We start from the raw sequence: 13,826 nt of genomic DNA, 5'->3' as shown, positions 1-13,826 counted from the left end.
TGGGTTTTTATTTGCCAGTTAGGCAAATTTTATTTTTTTTTTTATTAAACTGAATTCGGAGCCTGCCTAATCTCTGAATTGTTTCACAGCCATACAAACTGTAGGTAACAAAGGCAAGCAAGAGACCTTCCATAGCACCCATGTGTCCCTGCCTTTTCGGGGGTAAGCTCACAGCTGGCTACAAAACAAGAGTTCTTCACCAAAAGTAAATAAATAAATAAATAAATAAATAAAAATAAAAAGGTAAAGAAAGGAAAGACCAATCAGAGTTTAGACAAGCTAGTGCTGATTTGCCAACTGAGATATAGAGCAGCAGCAGTTTGAATCTGGGTCTGCTGCATTTGAGCCCTCCCTCCCTCCCTCTCCCTGGTCCCACCAAATGAAAGCAGAGGATTTCATCAAAAGGGATCTCCTTCTGTAAGAATCTTAATCTTAACCAACCTTCGTTTGGTGATGGTGAAGTGTTTCATATGCCAAACCTTCAGTTAATTGTAGTATTTGTAAGAAATAGAGTTTTTATAAGCCCAAAGGTATTCTGAATCAAGCTGGTAACTGTTTTCAAATATATTTTTTTCATTATTTATTTGAAATTCATCACTGATCCATTAACTTATCAGGGATAATAGGGAACATGTTGCTTCTTGCGTTACAGTGCTAATATATAGCAGTTGTCAGATTTGGTAATTTTCTGTTTACAGGAAGTCCACATTTATCAGTCATTAGTCTTTATCCTTTTCATCCTTTTGCAGAAAGGAGTGATCTGTATTTTCTCCAGTGGAGTCACTGAGATTTGTAAGCCATCTAGCCTTGAATCTGATATTATGCACAATGGGAACACTCTCTCAAATTAACTTATTGGAGAGAAATGTAAATCAATTATGTTTACAGCTCTCAACAAACAGAATTAAAACCTTCCACCAGTCTGCTTCGAGCTCCTAATCATCTGAGTGATTAACCCAGTGTCTGGGATTTGCAAGGGAGTATGAGATGAATTGGCTTCTCTTCATTATCTGATGTGGTTCGGTTATTCCTGAGGTGTCCTGAAAGAAACAGGCAAACAAGCAACCCCCTTAAAACAATTATCTTCAAGAAATGGATAACACCCACTGCCATACCTCAGGACCACTGCGCAGGCTGTATGCACGTCCAAACGTTGCTCTCTTCAGACTGCAGATGAAGCAAAATCAATCATGGGCCAAGAACAAATGTATGGTGAGACCAGCTCTGGCCAGGGTGCTCATAGGGGGATGTGGGTGAAGGAGAGAGGATGATGTATAGAAAATATATATAGGATGATATATAGAAATGCAGTTCTTAGAAATAAGGAGCAGTAGCCAAGCAGGTTGAGCTCTCAGTGCCGTTACCTCCCCATTGCAACACTTTAATATTACCCCCTGAAGCGTCCACCTCCTGTCAATCCCTCCTTGCTTGGACCCGTGTAATAGGAGACTCCAATGACCCCAGGGTCTGTCAGCTTTTGCAGCAGTGTCCCACACCAGCCCCGTGCCCAGCGTGGCTCCTGGCCATGGCGAGCCCCTTGGGGCTGGAAGCGTGCCTTGGACAGAGCCCACTGCCCTCAGCAGCCTGTGCCCACCTCTGAATTTCAAGAGCTCAGGTCCTCCACATCCTTATTGAAACCTCCACTCATTCATGAGTTTGAGAAAATATATACCCTATGTGCAGTCTGTAATGACATCTACAAATACAGCATTTACTGGTTTGGCATACTGATAAAATATCACCTATTATTTATTTCAACCTTATAATCAGAAAGTCAGAATTACAGTAAGTGGAATCTTTTCTATCCTCTGTTTTAAAAGGTCTAATTATTTTATTACTCGATGTATGTACATGCGGATAAGTAATAATTATTCTGAGTATTATCCTGCATAGTAGAGCCAGTTAATGCTCAGAGATAATAGAGCAGAGACAGCTCATTATACCAATTTGTACTAAAATAACAGAGATTATTTTTTTTCTTCTGAACAAACGATCTGGTTTGATAATAGCAAGTTTCAATCACTTCTTTATTTGCTGAAAGATTAAGCTATGTGCAACCAGTATAGTGATTATTATTTCAGAGATGAATCACTGCATGCTTCTATATCAGTTTCAAAGAATTAGCTGTCCAAAAGATGTGAAGACAAATTCATGTAAAGCTACACTGAAATAAGGATGATCCTGAAATTACTGCACACCTATTTGTAAACAACCTGCTTACAGGAAACATCATTTATGCTTTTGTGTTATTAACAATTGAGAAAATTGTGATGAGAGTGGGGAGGAGGAAAGGGTGACGTTTTCCAGCAACACAGCACCGCACAAGGTCGAGTTGCAGAAAACCAGTGAGGGCACCAAGGCTGAGGTTATACCACAAAGCAGGAGAATGGCAACCCAGGAGGTGACTTTTCTGCATTTGGCAGAAAGATGACAGTCTTATTTCTTGATAATCCAGATGCCCAAAGTACTCCATCCTCCACGGTGCATCCAGCAGCATGCTGCCCTCAACCTCCATAAGGAAGAAAGTTCTGCGACAAGGCAAGAGACCAATTTCATCTGCCCAAATCTGAGACCAATATCATCTGCTCTAAATTTCTTGTCCAGACTCCTGTCAATAATGCAGAGAGGAAGATGGGATGGGATGGGATGGGATGGGATGGGATGGGATGGGATGGGATGGGATGGGATGGATCACCCTCCATGAGCACCTTGCTGTTGCATGCACTGTGGCATGAGTCTAGATGGCCAAGGTATTTAGGAATTGCAGTCATTCTCCTTTTTCAAATTAAAATATAGGGGCATTCTAAACAATGGAGAAATGATTTTCTTTTTCTAAAACCCCACGTGTTTTCTTCATTTGCCTTGCTTTGAGAAGAACAAACAGATGATGAAGGTGCTGACTCCTGAGTATCTCCCCACCTGTGAGCTTGCTGTCACAGACTGGTGAGGGCAGAGGCTGATATAGAAAAAATAATAAATAAATAAATAAAAGGTGCCCTTCCCCGGGTGTGCTGGAGCCCTTCACTGAGCAAAACCCCTTTCCTAGAGGAAGGCCACTGTGGCATCTCCTGTTTTGGCCCAGGGACAAGAGAAAATGCAAGTGCCTAGGCCAAAAAGAGCAATCCCCCTGGAGGTTTCCCAGTTTGTTGTTAATCCTCAGTACACAAGGTGTAAACACATCGGAGGGCTTAGCATGAGTAATAGGTTTGGCTTCCAATTGAAACTCCCTCTCTGAATCAATTTGGTATTAAAGAAGGAACAACTGCCTTAGTAATTAGTGAAAATTACCAATGATTATAATCTTATACAATTAGTGTGATAAATGAGTTGCTCAAGGAAAGCAGCAATGGCTTTGGAAAGGATTCAGAGCTCCTCCTAAAGATGTAAATGGGGACAAGGTGGTGGCTAATGAGGAGACGGAGACATCTCACCTCTCAGCTGACGGATGAGGGTGCTCATCAGCTGTAGGTGTCTGCTGCCCCAGATCTTGTCTGGTCAGGACCTAGAGCTGCTCAGCTGGTTTGTTTTCCCTAGATGTCTCATCGGCTCCTCTGAAGCCTGCTGGTAGAAATTTAACCCCACTGGCCCGCAGGTGTGTGTCCTACAGCTGCAGAAGGTCCTGTCAAGGTGGCCAAGGGATGGCCTCACCCTTGCCTCAGATCACCGCTGAGAGCAATGGAGGAAGCTGGGCGCACCCATCCCCTCCAGACCATGACTGGTTTCTAACCTGGGTATTTATGTCAGAAACGGGGTGAACTTGGCTGTCTGAGACTTCTGACATGTACCTGCCTGATTTATTTTCAGTTTACATGAAAATGTTTTGAAAAATCTCCAGACTCAGGAAACCCACCTATGGAAAGAGCCCGGAGCCTGCAGGCTGCGCCTTTCCCAGAGAGGGAGCGTGCCAGGGGCTCCTGGCTGCACACTGACTTTCAAGGAAGGAAAGTAACTCACAGAGGAAGAACAAAAATAAAACCTCCATAGGCAAGGAAGACTTTCATTCGGAGACTTTCTGTCTTGCATCCCTTAGAGTCCTGTTCTGCAGAGAAAAGAGAAAATCACTACTATAATGAACACAGTTTCATGGCTCACTTCTGTTTTTGATGAGAACTCATTCATTTGTGTATTTTTCTGCACCAGCATTTATCTGTGTGACCAGGGAATGGAAAGGGCCCCTTTAAACAAATTAAATATTGTTCCTGCCTCTGGACAGACATTACGGATTTTGTGATTTCTATCTCCCACCAGAGAGGACTGTGAAGTTATTTGCCTGTGGCTTTGTTTTTTTTTCTACATCAGCCACTGCCATTGCTTTGGCTGGCCCGGCAGCACTGACCCATTTTCCTCGCTGGCACGACCAACACCAGCCCAGCTCCACGTGCGTGGATGAACTCTGCCACCGTCTTCACTGTACCAGGGATTTATCGGAGGAAAGATGATTTCCAATTTCCTGGATTCCAGATTGTCGATGATGGTGCCGGTTACAAATGTTATTTCCATGGCGCTGATGAGTTCCTTTTCTGCAGATTACAAAGGACATTTTTATCATCCAAGCTGCATGGGCCAGCAGTATAATTCACTGGAATATAGTGCCTCTATAAATATTTCATAGGAAGATGCCAAGCGCTATAAATCGCTCATATGGCCACTTCCAAATGCTTCGAAGCATGTTGCACACCAAAAGCATTGCAAGACCTTTGCTCTGCAGCCAGAAAGGAGCAGCTATCTGTCCCATCCACTGGCAAAGGGACAGCCCAGAATCTTTTGTTTATACGAAGGCTACATCTCTAGTGATTGGATCCCTTCCTCAGGCTTGAACCTACTCCTCGGTGCTGTGTGAAGGAGGCAGATCAGGGATGGCACAGAGCTGGAGGTGTGCCCTGGAGAGCAGCGGTGAGCAGGAGCCAGCAGGAGCCAGCAGGAGCCAGCAGGCTCATCCCACCACAGCCTGGGACCAGCAGAGCTCAGCCAGCAGTGAGCCAGCGGTGAGAGAGGAGCAGGGACCTAAAGAAGTGCATTGTTGATTTAAAGATATAACTTTTTAAGGGCATCTTCTTTTAAAAGTTGGTGTTGCAGGCCTTACCCAGTGCCCTGAGGCTGAAAAATAAGCCAACATGGAAAAGCTTTGATCTCCGATCTGTCAATGCCTAGGAGAGGCAGCAGTAGCACGCTGTGTCCTGTCGCAATGGCAAGATGGAAGAACAGTTCGTAGCAAAGGAAAATCTGAGCAGTATGTCCATACCAAAGGGCTTAAATAATTACCAGAATGTTCACTTGCAGCCCAAGACAGAGAGACAAGACAAAGTTTCCTTTCTGTTGCCCTCTACAATAAGTTAAAAATGTCAGAAAAAAACACACAGCTCCCTTGGAGGCCCCTCCTCATTTGGATGGAGGTGATCTTTAGCATGGTGTGCTGGGCACTGAGTTTCCTGAAGTTTCAGGCATGGCAGTAAAACTGTTTTAAAACTCTCTGAAGCCATGTTGGTTCAGCCCTCACCACGAGGGAAGGGGAGAGGGGCTCAGCCTTCCCCAGATGTCCCAAAGAGGACAGTGTGGCACCAGGTCCCCATGCCATGGAGTAGAAGGTTTGCAGGCTCTCCGCAGTGGTGTGTGGTGGCAAGACAAAAAATGACAGAAATTTAACCAGAGAGGTTCCAGCTCTCTATAAGCAAAAAGTGTTCATTATGTGGATGGAAGAAGTTGTGGAGGCTCCGTCTATGGGGGTTTTCAAGACCTGACCGGGTACAGAGCAGGAGGTTGGAGGGGAGATATCCCCAGGACCCTTCCATCCTGAGCAGCTCTGTAATGCTGCGGCACCTGACTTGACTACATCAAGCTGATCACCTTCACCGAGTACCTTCAAAAGGATTTCCCAAGGGCAAGATAAATGCTGACTGTGGGCATATCATGGACGTAGAGAAGAGGCAAACCCTTTGCAGTCCGGACCTCAGCCGTCTGAGGACAAAGCCTGTCCAGGCTGAGCAGCTTCAGCCCCAGCGGATAACACTGTGATTTATCCCAGTGGCTTTCTGTGCTGTGCCAGGAGTTCCCTTCCCCACAACATGGAGAACGGCCCTGGGGATGGGTCCCCTCTCCCGTATGGGGATGCCCTCTGGTCCCCGCCACCACCCTTTGGGCCATGGAGGTACTGTAGGGGTGTGACATCCCAGTGCAATCTGCTTTAGAAGGAAGCCAAATGGAAGCCAGAGCATGTGGTTTAGCTTTTAATCATGGCTAAGCATCATGCCTTGCATTCCCAAAGCATCCATGCTACAGAAATACGCGGTATAGCATCCTGTTAATCATATCAAGCTATTGCAGAACAGCAGCTGAATCCCACAGGTAGCACTGATATTTCATCTTTATAGCTCTCCCCAGTTCCCTTTAGGCAGGAAACAAAGTTTTGCTCTTACAAGTGATTACATCATAACCAATTACACGGTGATCTGTTTGTTTTAGTAGAAGGGGCTGTGTGGCAGTGGTTGGACCCAGAAGAGATTACAAATCACATGTAACATTCCTGTGACACAGCCACGGAACTGTGCACGCATCTTGTTCCGCAGGCTCTGTTTAGGAATAAGCAGTGACATTATTCACTGTCTTTTTCTTTTTGCTGCGGTATAGCCCAGGCACTTTCAGTTTTCTAGCACTTCAGGTACTTACATCAACTTTATGGTTGTCTTAGGAGCCCAGGTGTGGTTGGTGTCCCTGGCTGGCCACCAGATGCCCAGCCGCTTGCTCACTCCCCCTCCTCAGCAGGACAGAGGCAGAAATAGGATGAAAAACGCCCGTGGGTTGACGTACAGACAGGGCTATCACTCACCGGTTACCAACACGGGCAAAACAGACTCAGCTTGGGGAAGGCTAATTTAATTTACCGCCAGCTGATAGAAGAGTAGGGCAATGAGAGCTAAAAAAGAAACAAAGGGGAAAGACCTGCTGGAAATTGGCTTTGAGAGAACGTCGCAGGATGTCAATAACATGTGAGCAGCTTTTACAGGATTTCCTCTTAACTCCAAATACCCCCTGGCATTCCAGGTCAATATTCCTTGTTTGTTTTGCCTTACTGCATAGATTTTACTAAGCTACACAATGAGCTCAGAAATGAGCTTTTATACTGATAGCTTATAAAATCACTATCACAGTTTGAGACTAGGGATCAAACTAGTAAATTCCTATAGTGTGTTTCCAGTCACTCAATTCTGTTTATTTTTCACTCTGTTATTAGCCTTCCTTTAAATCAGTGCCAGTCAGCACAAAAGGCAGTACATGGTCATCCTGGCTGCTCTCAATGCACGGAGGTTACAGTACATGTTTACAAATAGCCAGGAGGGCAGCACTGTCCAGGACAGTCTGTGGCACTTGGCAGAGCCAGCGTGAACAGAGGAAAAGAGAAAACCCAAACAGTAATTCCATATGATTTACTTATCCTGGAGCATCCTCATTTGGCGAACTGCTTCTTCTGGGCTCACACACACACTGGTGGGAAAGCACAGTGATTTGGGGATGTCCTGCGACGGGGTCATGGTGACAGCCATGGATCTGAAATGTTAGGGATGGGGGGCGCCACACAGCCCTCTCGTGTGTTCCTCCAGCACAGGATTTCAACACCCGTAAACCAAAAGGGGTAATTCTCCATGCTGCTCTGAAACCTCTTTGATCACCGTGTTAGGGATGTCTTGTGTCCCTGCTCCAGGCTGTGGATCCCATGACATCGAAATAGCTTTAGTCTGGCAGAATCTCACCAGGTGGTGTAGATGTAATATATTTTGAAGGGGCAATCTGTTGTGCTTAAGACGTGTCATTTTTTTTTTTTTTGAAGTTTCCGAGCTGCTTTTGAAACTGTGCCTAAGCAAATACTGCAACAATCTACTTATTGTAGCGACGTGATCAGGCACACTTCACACTTCACAATGTCCCTGTCTGACAGCCTCCTCCTGAGCAGTGCTGAGCAGTCCTGGTGAGCGGCAGACCAGGTGCTGAGGATCAGCAGTTGCATGCACCGTGTTCCTGCCCTGGGTGCGGGCTAATCACGTGTCATGAGGGCATCTAGTCATTTATATAAAAGGTGTTTCCTATCTGACACAATCTGAGCAAAGTCCCACCAGCAATCAACAGTGTGACATGGACAACAAAAACAGGCTGAAATACAGATGCAGCCAAACAAACTTTATTGTACTTCAAAGCACGTGAAAATGAAGTTAACTTATTTTTCAAGCTGATCTTCCAGTATACAAACTTGGAATAGCTGAGTTGACAGGCATGGCATAGTTTAACTCAAAAGAAAAAATGTAACAGAAGCATTGACTTTCCTTGTTTTTAAACAAAATCCCCAAATGAGTTTTCCTTTTTACTGTACCTTAAGGACAGATCCAGCAGCACCTTGGGATTACTTTACAATAACATCTTAACTTGATGAAGTTTTTCAGTGATAAAGAATTGCAAGATTTGTCCTAGGAGGCTAAGAAATTCTCATTTAAAGATATTTAGGCCAGGTCCATTTTCCTAACACTTGGTTGTATGCACTTTCATTATAAAAATCAATAGAAAGAAATACAAATTCTCAGATCAGCTTTAAAAAGGACTTTGAAAAACAGCATATTTTCTTTCACTTTGAAAAGTTGTTTTAACTTATTGTGTCATTATCCAAGGTAACAGCACTGATGACAGCATGATCCCATTAATCTGCACTCAAACAGTAGAAGGGATGAGCTGGGAAAGAAACCCACTGTGAATAGGAAATGTGGATTGTGATAAACTGGATCAGCCTAGAGCTCCTTATGCTTTTCTGCAGTACCAAGAGAGAATTCAGGCTCTTTTAGCAGCCCTGTCAACCCAGAGCAGGGCCACATATCACGGACTTTAAGGTGCTGACAGAGCTGTGGGTAAGTTAAATTTCTGTCTGGTTGGCAGAGCCTGTTGGAAGGACCTACCCCAGGCTGTCACCCACTTGGGTGAGTCGCCGATTCCTCCACTACACCATCCCATTTCTGATGGGGGTCTCCTGTACTAGGGTTGAGCAAGGCAAGTTTTCATTGCTTTGTTGGACTTTCTATGCTATAGGTTCGTTACACTATTCCACCACAGCAAAGTTAAGCGATACCCTACCTTTCTACAACCCCAACAGCGTACTTGGCTGTATATATTTTACCACTTTTGCTGTGGATCTACCATGATAAATGCATACCACCATTTACATTCTGCACTGGATGTTTTACCAGTCAAAAACAGAAATAGTAACCTTCCGGAAAAGAAAAATGTTAAATATGTTAGCTCTCTTAAAAGAGGATTTAGCAATTTAGCTTTCACTTCATCCCTCCACGAGTGTAATTGGCATAAAACAGAAGGCTCATCTTTGCTGGAAATGGTGTTGCAAATGGCAGTGATTCAACAAACTACTTATTAAGGGCTTTACAGTAATAATGCAGACTTGTTTCTACGTTCCTCAGCATTTATAACACGTTGGCAGATATTGAGTAACTCAAGGCCAGCTTATTAAATAAGGGATTCTTGTTTTACAGTCTCAAGTACCAGCTTTGAAACTGGTAGGGAGCATATTCCGGAGTGAACTCCCCAGAAACAAGTACAGGCTCCACTGGATCATGTGTCACCTAACTGGGCTTGTTGAAACACCCGGCATTTACTTGTAACATGCTCTGCTACAAGCAGCAAAATCTCAATTCAGTTCTTGGTCATTCAGAAGTTGACTTACAGCTCGATACTGATGAACAAAGAATAATTTGTATTATATTTGTATAACGGTTGCATCCAAACGAAATTCAGTTCTGTGACCTTTGGGAGCTTTGATCGATAGGCACAAACCACTGGAAAAGTTGGAAGAATTCAGCACTGTCGAGGCTGTTCCCAGGGCGGAGCTGTGCCCATTGAAATACTGAATAAGTTCCTACCAAAGCCATGGTTTTGCAGCAGGTATGTAATCTCCATGAACACGGGCAGATCACTTTCAAATGCCATTATTGTCACTTCTAACACCAGCCATGTAAAAATACCTGCACTAAAAAAAATGTCAGCTTCTGGTGGTAGTAAACACAAATCACCTGGTCAGAAAAGGCTCAATTTGAAATTACTCATATTATCCTAATGGACTGTTTGGAAGCACTGTGAACCAGCAGCTTTGCTGGTACATTAGTCATATGAAAAGGGTTACCTTCCCCTCGGGAGGCTGCACCTTTGAGTGCATTTCTGATACCTGGATTCCATCGTTGGGTGAACATAAATGGAAATATGATTACAGAAGTGTAAAGCCCCTTACCCGGCAGAGAAATGAAAACTGCTTTCTTTTAAAAGCACACATTCGGTGAATTGCATCACCCGTTGAAAAATGCAGGGGTGGCATGAGAAATGTACAATGCTCTAAGGATAAATAGTACACTGGAAGAAGTCGAATCATTTGATTTGTGCCAGGCTTTACTGAGAACTTCCCAATGTGGTTCAAAACACCTGACTTCCCAGCACCAGAACTCCTCGTCGTGGGGCTGCTCAGTACCAAACGCTGCCAGGGCTGGGTCCAGCACAGCGACACAGATGGGCAGGAGGTGGGTCAGGAGGTTTTGAGGCTCAAAACTCTTTCAGTTTCTGAAATGGATAGAAAGTATTTAAGGGAAAGGCAATTTCTGTTGTGTGAATTCCTTTAAATGAAAGGCACATAAGAGGGCTTTCAGGAACCTGTGGAGAACCAGCCAGAAACACAGCTATTGCTAATGCAGGTGACTGAATTCGGCACAAACTGGAGTCTACACCCTCAGGTATATTCAAAAGCCACAGGGACAAGATCAAGCTGCTCTAGCTGATCCAGCTGTATTAAATAACATTCTCGTCAAGAGCAGATCTCATAGTTGCTTCTCTGAAAGAAGCAGCTAGCAAGCCATTCATCAAATATACGCTAAAAATTATGATCTAGGGATGTCTATGGGCATTAAAACTGTAGTCCTTAAGATGTGTTACAGGCAACATCGTGCCTGAGCGATCCTCTGCTATTACCTTGGCTAATAGAGTAAAAAATAGACTAGATTACAACAGGCAGGGTAAGATCTAATTATTACTCCTTCACTCACTGTTCAACATCGTTACCTAGAAGACAGTGAAAACTTGGCCACTAAATCATCTGTGGAGAGCCAGCCTCTCATAAATACATATCCAAGATGAAGAAATTGAAAGCCCACTACTAATTCAAAAAGATTAAAGTAACTCCAAAAAGCTGAGAAATGCAACTCCTTCATAAATTCTCTCTTCAATGTTATTTATTTATTTTCAGGAAAGAAAGGTCGTGTTTTAACAGTTCTTGCTGGGCAGCCAGTTAATAAATGGGTAAGTCCACATCACTGAAGTAATAAATGACATTATTTTGTTGTTCTTTTTGAGATATATAGCTGTATTTTGCACATCAAAAGCATGGTAATTTTCAATGAGACCTATTTCTCAAGACTGCGTGTTGGTATGACCTCAGCCCATGTGTCTTTCAGCTCTCTCAACCTTCCCTTCATTTTCATCTCTGGCCAGCTCCTACCAGTTGGCAGGCAATCACGCATCTTACCACAGACAAGGTTTAGCCAACCTAACCAATGAATTTTGTCACTCTCTTTTAGCTCTAGAGAGCCAATGAATTTGAGACCAAGAGAATACAAAGGATCTTCCTTAAAGGTTGAGTTGGACGGAGAGAGGAAAGGGTGCTAGCAGCATTTCAATCTTCAGCTGCAAAAAAGCAATCCATCCCAGTACACACACAGCACAGCTTAAAACTTTGTACTAAATTCTAACACGGCTATAACTATTCTTCATGATCTTTTTTCACAATCCATTATATTTTTCAGAGGGTGATTAATAGCTTTTTTCTAAGCAAGTATTTTGCCACTCAAAACCACAAGCTGCTAATAGTTTGGGGGTAATTTTGATGGATGCCTTCCTTTGTTCATTATCCATCAAATACTGAGTAGTATTCCCCACATAAAGTATCCTATACCTTAAAAAAAAAAAAAAAAAGCATCTTTGTCACTCTCTATGGACATTATGAGATGCCCATTGCCTGCCTCAACTAACAACCATTAATAAATACATACACTTAGAAATCAAAGAACTTCAGTAACCCTTGGTGGTGCTTGGCAGGCCATCCATGCCTGCTGCTTGTCTAAATGCTGCTCGGATCAGAGTATGCCTTATTGTTAACACTGACTGTCTTTAAGCCAGCAATCTTAAGACATTTTGTTCCCTAATGTGGAATTCTGGCTTTTCTAAGAGTTGTTTGAAATATGAAAAATACAAACGCTGTACAAAATATTGGCTTCTGTTAGGAATAAAAGAAAAAACTTGTCAGATTTATTAGAAAAGGGACTGTGAGCATGCAGACGTTTACCTTATCAACCCACTTTAGATCTCATTACAAGCTTAAATTTCTCATGCCAAACAATTTTCATTATAAATTAATTTAGCCTCTAGAAATGTGCATTATCTAGGTACAAAAGTACCTAGCAGATACAAAAGTAGTAGTTTCTAGTTTTGTATTTTCTAACTGGTTTCATTAAACTCAAAAGTTTCATTAAATGTTAATCGTGGTCCTCTCTATTGCGGTATTCCAAAGAAATCTGAAAGAGTTTGGATACTTACGTGAAAGTAGGGTCATGGACTAGCAATCAAGGAACAGAATCAAACTATGTTGCCGAACTCGTGAACATTATTTTTGATATTACAATTGGGTAGATCTAGTGTGGAAAATTACTAGTTACTGTAAACCCGAAGGTTAAGTGCAATAGAATATACCCTTCTGCCTAAATTCTGGAGATGGATTAGATTCTTATAGCCTTTGATCTTTTCTTTTAAAGAAAAAAGCGTTAGTTATGTGTGAATGGCAGTATTAGAGACAATTTTCAAGCTTCCTGCACATACATCCCATCGTCTTCGCACTTTGCTACTGGGCAAGATCTCGGCAGGCAGCAGGCCAGAAGGGAGCTGTACTTCTCCCCAGGAATCTGCTGAAATGCCAACACCTGAGACTTGTGAGCCCCAGCCCTACAGCCTGGCTGTCATCTCACCTCTTTTATATCTGTTTGGATTAGGAACTCTAAAGCCTGCCCATTATGCTAAAGAATGTTCCTACAGCAGAGGCTGAGGCTGCCAGAGGAAGATGTAGTATGTAAGTGTACCTTCTACAGGAGTCTGGCAATTGACCTTTTAATAGAAATGAGCAATCTGCAACCCAAAATCCCAGCAAAGGCTTCAGAACTGGGAAGAGAGGTGCAGGAAACCGAAGCAGGCTGCTCTCCTTATTTGCCCCCCGTTGGGATCCAGGAGTGTAGCTTTGGCAAACAGCATGTTGTTACAACTTGAGACAGATGGAAATGTGCTTACTTGTCAAAGCTGTTATCCCCAACGAAGCAAGAAATTATGTTGTCTTGAACACTCCATGGGTAAGACAGTGAAAGGTCGAGAAACAGAACAAAACTAATAATATAAAACTAGGTTTGGAATATGAAATGAAAACTGTCTTTTGCACAGGGGGTTGTTTCTTCTTAGAAGATAAAGTAGGATTTTTTGTTATTTTTTTAGTCACAATAATATGAGTATTAGTATAGGTATGCATTGTCCTGATGAAGACTTACCCGTTACCCAAAATAATTGATGTCTGTTATACATTATTATGAACCAGGTGATTTCAGTGATTGAGGACTTCATAAATTTGGTCAATATAATATAATAATATTATATATAATATAATAATATAATACTGGATGCAGAGCTTATAAAGATTATTTGAACTCTAACTATAAATCAACCAACTAATGAATGTTTTCTTTTTAAAAAAAAGGTTTAGA

The sequence above is a fragment of the Cygnus olor genome, chromosome 2 (assembly GCF_009769625.2).
Source record: "Cygnus olor isolate bCygOlo1 chromosome 2, bCygOlo1.pri.v2, whole genome shotgun sequence".
Classification (NCBI taxonomy): Eukaryota; Metazoa; Chordata; class Aves; order Anseriformes; family Anatidae; genus Cygnus; species Cygnus olor.
Note: the sequence above shows the minus strand (reverse complement) of the source record.